Below are 7820 nucleotides of genomic sequence, written 5' to 3'. Positions count from 1 at the left end.
TTCTGCCCCTGTGGCTTATCATGAATACCTTGTAGAGGTTTGGAAAGCCCTGAAGTAGATGTATAACAAAAAAATATAATCATAAACTCTTCAAAAAGGTTTTTATAAAATGAACTTGGGCCAAATTTATTGATTTCACCATTAAAATGGGATTGAAAGAATTACTAGAGATTTCTACTTCTCTCTCTCTCTCTGTCTCTCTCTCTCTCTGTTTATCTGGCCTGTACCTATATATCATAGCTATATAACTATCTATCTATCTATCTATCTAACTATCTATCTATCTGTCTATCTATCTATCTACCCACCCATCTTATATCTGTCATGTATCTATCTGTCTGCCTGTCTGCTTGCCTGTCTGCCTGTCTGTCTATTCTTTGGGGGAGAAATGAAAATAGTAGCAGAATATTTGTACTAGAGTATTAGGAGAATATATATATATATATATATATATATATATATATTCATATAGTTAGGAAAGTAGGGTTCGTTCAGACTACAAGAAGTAAAACTGCAGTACTAAGAAACATATGTATCAGAAAAGAGGCTGGACTGGCTAGTAAGGTCTTGTTTGCTAGCTGGTTGGTTTTAAGCTTTCATTGGCTTTCAATAAGCATCCTCCCTTCAAGCTATATGCTTCTGCCTTGCAATTAATTAATCTTGGACTGTGATACACCTCAGCTGTATGTCAAGGCTCCCAGAACATTTAGTACCTATGCCTGCTTGACATATCAGGGTGTTATTTTCTTCTTGTCCACCCTGTACTGTTGAATGGACAGATGCATGAGATTACAGTAATGGAATATGGAATACGCAACAACAATTATTTGTGGATTAAACCTTATGACAAAGCCTACCTCATTCGCAGAGCCCTAGACTGAGCTGGTTATGGATTTGTGACATGACATGCTTTTCTGCCCCCAGAATTGACTTTCAATCTTTTCTCTTTCCCTTGTTATGATCCCTGTTCTTTCTCATCCTTCACCCCTCCTTCTCTCTCTCCTACTCTATTGGACAGGCTATCTGAGTAGTTTTGTGCTTGTATGTGTGCCTTTTAGATCACTACTTGTCTGATGACTGTTGACTTCTGTCTCTCTATCTTTCTTGATTCTCAATCTCCCAACATTGCAAAGTTCATGCTGGTTCCTTAGTAGATATTTCATACTACATGCTCTGTATCCTGGAGAAGATTCAAGACTCTTCAATGATGTTTTCTAGGCAGAGAAAAGCAAACATATACCCCTGAGGAACCTGAGGGCTTAAGGCAAAGCAGTCCAAAGCAATCCCAAAAGAGCTTTCAAGAGTTGTGTTTTACTTTAAAAATGCAGGTGAAGTTTATATTCTGTTTCATAAGTACCTTCACATTTCCCTTAATGTATTGAGTAAAAGTGATATTCCAGGATGCTTTGCTAAATCTGTGAGGTCCTATACTTCCTGCTACTCTTGTTTTCCCCCCCAGGGTCCACATGCCTAGAGTGATAGGGGACTTTTGCACTCCAGATATGGCCTTCAAAAGGAAGGGTGGTCTAGTAGCATATCATATATGGCCAACATTAAGACATCCTTTCGCCTTCCCCAAGGAAAAGGAACTTAACCTACTTGACAAACATCAAAGTAAAAACTGTGCAGCCATTGCAAAAGAATGATCTGTCCATGTCTTTCTGTCTGTCTCTGTCTCAATCCTCTCATAAGATGAATAGATGTCACTCAATCCTCCAGGACATACCTTTTAAAAAATCTTTCCAATGCCTGTAATGTGACAGACATTGAATAGGGGTTAGCTTCAAATGTAATTCTTCTACATGGTAGAGAGCTACTAAGACTATGCAGTTGTTCTCAGCCTTCCTAATGCTGCAACCCTTTAATACTCTTCCTCATGTTCTGGTGCCCCCAATCATATAGTCATTTCATTGCTTCTTCATAACTGTACTTTTGCTGCTGTTGTGAATTGTAACATAAATATTTTTGACCCAGAGATTGAGAATTGCTGCTCTAGAGGTACATACATATATCTATTTTTACTTAGGCAAGATTTCTAAGTTAATTCTAAGTTGTATATCACTGATAAGCCAAGCAACAGCACTAACAAAGTAACTTAGGAGATTGGAAGGGGGTGGGCAATTCTCTACCTACAGCCTTTCCATAAGACCATGTCTGTCTTTAACCAGTACAGCATGCCTTCCCATGTCTGTTTTATAATACCAGGTATATTGACAAACGTAGGAGTGATATTGGAACCTCAAATCCCCTATCTTCTTGTAATGTCTCTCTTAGCTGAGAACTATGGGGTGGTATTGATTGGTGCTAGTTCAGGAGTCTACTGTGGGAATCTCCCAAGGAAACAGCTAGTTGGCCTGTGACCTTTCCTTATTCTGTAGAGGAAGAAAGATACTGGTCCATGAGTGCTGCCAGCATCTATCTGAGATGTAGCCCCAAATCAGTGACATGGCTCGATTAAAGGCCTGTGTTCACAGGTTTTCAGCTATGAGTGTCAATCTGAACAAATTGCAAATGTAGCACACCATTCAGGAAGACACTCTGGCCAAGTAAATGGTAGAATATATGATGTCCTTCAACAGTCACCGGTCCCTTCACTTTCTGTATGATATTGTCATGTGTCTATATCCTGAAGACAAATAAGGCATTAATAGGTTCCTGTTAATAGTTTGTTTTCCAAAAGAAGTCAAAATGTTTGGAACATGGCAAGATCATTTCCAGGTCTCCAACCCATCATGGGATATTTTAACCTAATTGTTATGAGGTATTGCTAAGCCAGGGAGTGTTTTGTTGTGTGCCATTTTCATAGAAAATATTCAGCAGAAATTGGGTGACAGGCGACAAAACTACATGCAGACAGGTCAGAGTTGCAGTTATGCTTAATTACCAGCTGTCAGTTATCAAGTAGAAAGTTCAAGGAGCCTTAGCTAATCAGTACATTCAGTAACCTCTTCCCCAGGAATAAAAACAAATTTTAGACTGCATTTAACATTTGCTATGCAGCCAGGAAAAAAAAGAAGAAGAAGAAGAAGAAGAAGAAGAAGAAGAAGAAGAAGAAAGAAACAATGAAGAAAACCATTTCAAACAACAAATCTATACTGATGATCCCAACCAGGATGGCAATGAGCACTCATCCCAGTAGTTGCTGAGAATACACTGATTCTCATTCAGTATGCAGAGGAAGCTGAGGGGAGCCAGAATGTTGCTGGAGACAAAGAGGGCTGAGGTGTGGCCGCACTTGCCTAACTCTGTCTGTGCTGACAGGTGCAGTGAGAGCTTGTCTAAAGCAGTGATAATTGCACCAACTCTATAGTCACACCCTATCAGTGTCATGCTTCCAATAGGATACTGAGTTCAGGATCCAAATGTTTTGTGCCTCAGGTTACTTCACCCATTATAAAAGGATCCTCATAATATCCATCTCACACTGTCGTTTGAAAAGTCTTTAGACTTTGGCCTGATAGACAATTAAGACCAAATGTGTTACGTACTTGGATTCTTATTCTTGTCCAACCAAATTCTAGAAGTCTCATCAGTACTGGTGTCTGCAGGGGATAATCATAAAATGCTCATTTATAAGCCTCTGATACCATAAAGCCAATAGACTTCAGTATCATTCTTTACATGATACCTTATATAGGTTTAACTTAAATAAAAAAAGCATTATCTATGTTTGAGCCTATTATGAAAATTATGCTATTTTGCAATGATATGATAAATATCTATAGCAATATGGAGAGGGTAGAATTCTGCTTGACCTAACTGTAGCCATCATGATACACCATTATGCCCTACTTAACCTTGATTGTTTTTTTTTAGCAATTTCCCCACAGGGTATAAATACAGTTACTTAAGTAGTATATGGAACTTTACAAGCATATGTTGGTTCCTGAATTGAGGTTAAGCTAGTTACTTTTGCCAAAAGAAACACACATATCCCTCCTTTTGACCAAAATTAAAGAAATATATTTGGCCTTAGGTTCCAAAATTAATTGTGCTGTGTGCAATCTGGGATCTATCTCCCATTCTTTCTGTGGTGTCTAAATTCATTAGTATTGAGAAACAAGCTCTTCTAGGGCAACATGGAATCCTATGAGTAAGAAAATGCTAAGATCAAGGACTCTCATATTTGATTTGCCATTTTCAACTAACCCTCATTCTCCATCTCCCCAACTACTATAAAAATGATGAACTTTAGACTTCCTTTATAAAACTTCCTTTATAAACTAGGAATTCATTGAAGCCTTTACTATACTACTTCCTTGGTGACTAATATTATATACTACATGATATAAAAAGTCACATACATATACTCTATGTATATAACACAGGGCACTGACAGTCTAAGCCATCTTATGGATAGCAAATTTATTTGCAAGTTTTATATATTTCAAGGCCTATGATAATTTGAGCTGTATCATTTCATTTCATACAGATAAAAATTTATGATTCCTATTTAATAAAGAAATCAATAATTAAAAAGCAAGGCATAAGGCCAATAAAAAAAGTTATCTTCAACTGCAGGTTTCTTTCAGCTCAGAGCCTGGATATCAGCATTCTAAGTTGGTCAGAATAGAAACTGGTTTCTTTCCTGATCCTTTGTCCTGACCCTCTACATTTGTCTGGGAGGCTGTTGCTAACTTTAGAGTTTTAACTGACCTTGCTTGGGCCATGATTGTAGCCATCTCTTTCTTGTATGACCTACGTAGTAGGAAATCTGGATGGTAATTTTAAAGAATCATGGAATGTAGAGAAATGGGAAAGCAGTAATGAATGCATTCTGTGTCCAGGCAAGCTTACCCTGGCCTCCAGCATGCTCTCTCAGCATTCACACACATTTCCCAGGAGTCTCCTAAGTTCTAGCCACTCTTCCAGGTTCATGGGGTACTGGGACCAATATGGCATAGTTACAGCCATAAAAAACTCAAAGTCAAATGGAAGAGGAAAATGAGTGCCTAGAGGAATGGATGCCCATTCCAGCAAGTTCAGGAAGGCTCTCCTACCTTAAAACAAAATGCTAGCACTGGGTCTTAAAGAAAGGACTAGGTTTCTTGATCAGACACACAAAACAACTGCAATTCTGACGGAGGAAACTGGAGTTGCAAAGACAAGGGTTACATGTTCCTTCGTTTCTTCAAGCAGAGTTTGCTATCAGCTGCCTTGTGGCAGGCAACATCTGTGACTTTATCATTGCAAAGTAATTGTGACATGGCCTCTGCCCTTTGAAGAGAATACATGGTCCAGGTGGCAAGCTAAACTTGCAAATAGTAAAGCAAACAATCACAGTGCCAGGTAATTAGTGCTATAGAAGAGATGGAACTGAGGGTCATAGGAATGCAAAGAGCAGAACAGCACCAGCAGGCTCTGTGAATAGGATTTTGGTGTCCAACATCTGACTGACAGTGGGAATTTTCTTTAGAAAGGATAAATTCAACCATCAGTTCTCAAAGGGTCGTCCATGGACAAGCAGCTCATCTTTACTGGTGGCCTTGCTGTCTTGCTGCAAATGCAAACTGCTGAGCTTCAGACCTTCTCTTAGCAAATCAAAAACCTAGGGTGGGAGACATAGTGTTTAGTATTTAACAGGATATTAGATCTACTTTGATGCATAATCAAATTTTCCAGGTCCCTACGCCAGAAGACAAAGGGAATGATACAAGGTGGAAATACAAAAGCAAGGATTTATCTTCCTTAGGAAATTAGAATCAGACTTTAGAGACCATCCTGAGAAATATCATTTTAACATAGGATCAGCTAACTTTTCCCTTTCTTTGAGGATAACCCAGCATCCGGCTTACAACGTTTCATCTGCCTCTTAAAGCAATGTAATAATGCCATGCATTTCCTCACTTAATGTATGAAAATTTGGAGACAGGTCAATGGTATATCATTTGCCCCAAACTACACTTATGCCCAGAATCACACACTCTATGCCTTAGTATGTAGCACTTTGATAAAATATCCCATGTACAGAGAGATTTTTGAAGTAGTTCCCTGGTCCTCTTATTACATTAGGAAGCTCCTTCAGGCTGAGGCTAGAAAAGTCAGCTGGGCAGAATTAATGTTTTGATGACAAGGTCAATTGCCAAAAGGATACTTTATGAAGAATTTGGGCTATACTCTTGCTCTGATTAAAAAAAAATTAAAAAAGACTAAAATAAAAAATTTAATGTGTCTACATTTTTCAATATTTCACAGTATTAATGCAGGTGAACAAAAGCAGATGTGAGACCAGAGGCTCATTAAAGTAATTATTCATTAGTGGCTTTTTTCCCTTTCTTTGTTCCTTACCATTACTTTTCAGCCCATTTAATGTTTCCTTGTAGGGTCACAGTGTTAATTTTAAGGTTATGTTTTAATGGCTTTCTAAATGACACTTCCATTGTAGTGAAATGAATGCATCAAGTTGCTCTTGCAGGTGGAGATGTGCTATTGACTCATAGTTGGAAGGGTAAAAAAATGTCTAAACTACTCATTTGAAAATGTATTAATAACCTGTATATTTAAGTAAAATGAATGAAGGCAGTGCTATTTTCACTAAAACGACTTAGTCCTGGGAAAGCTTCATATAATTCTTTTTTTTTTTTTTTTTTCTTTTTTGAATCTCCTATGGACAGCCGCCCTCACTCACCCCTAGTTCACACTGAGAATTGATTTTAAAAGGGGTGGTATTTATAGAAGTCTCAGCTTTGGGGAATGTTTTTGCTTCTGCTCAACTCAAAGTCTCTAATTTTTCTGTTTCAAACAAATGTCTTCATCTTTCCTCCTCAAAGATGCGTCTCTGGGTGTCACATGTGGTATCCTAAGAAATTTTACATTCTCATGTAATTTCCACATAAGTGTCACTCAGAAGAGGAGAGTTCTTCTATGTCTGCCACTCATAATACTACAGGAGTGCTGGAATTACAGACACATGCTGCTACACATGGCTTTGTGTGCTTTCTGGGTAACTGAAATCAGGTCCTTAGGGTTGTGTAGAAGTGCCCTCCCAACTGAACCATTTCTCTAGCCCTTCTAGAAGGGGCATTTTGAAGGGAGCTTTCAATCCAGTGAAATAAGACATGTGGTGTATATGCTTCAAGACATTTTAAGTCTACAGACATTTTAAGAACAATAAATACAGGTCAGGATGAAATGAAATTGTGGGAAAGTATTTGCTATTTTGTGTACCTAAGAACTCTTTCTGTAGTGGGTCATAGAACGTTGTAGACCTGTACTGACTTGATCTTGCACTTTGTATCTATATGGTCTTGATTAAATCACTTATTCTTGGTGAGCCATTTTTATTTCCATAGGAATTAACAGCTTTCACATAAAGAAATATTGTAAGTAATATTTCAAAAGTTGTACCAGCAGTACCTACAGTGGTTCCTAAGTAAATAGCTGGCACCCAGTCCAAAATGACTGTCTCCCTAAAGCACAATGCCACCTGGACGTGCTTTATCCAGCATTATCATCGCCACTTTATACTTCTGTGTAGGTCTGTGTTATAATTTGTAGATAACATACAATTCATTTTTTTGTTTGTGTATGTTGAGTACAGTGTATGTAAATGTGTGTGAATATGTGAGGACATATGTGTGGTAATACCTGCATAGGGGTCGGAGGACAACCCCAGTTATTGGTCCATGCCCTTTGTTTGAGTCAGGGTCTCTTATTCACTTCCCCATGTAGCAGGCCAACTAGTCCTCAAGCTTCCATGGATTTTTGTCTCTCTATATCCCACCTTTTCATAGACATGCTGAAATGTAGACAATGCACTATGGCATCTGCCTTTTGAATGGTTTCTGGGTTTGAATGCCATGCCTTTTATTGCACTGAAC

Source organism: Phodopus roborovskii, unplaced genomic scaffold (genome assembly GCF_943737965.1).
Source record: "Phodopus roborovskii unplaced genomic scaffold, PHOROB, whole genome shotgun sequence".
Lineage (NCBI taxonomy): Eukaryota > Metazoa > Chordata > Mammalia > Rodentia > Cricetidae > Phodopus > Phodopus roborovskii.
The sequence above is the reverse complement of the archived record's forward strand: the minus strand, read 5'-3'. Positions refer to the sequence as shown.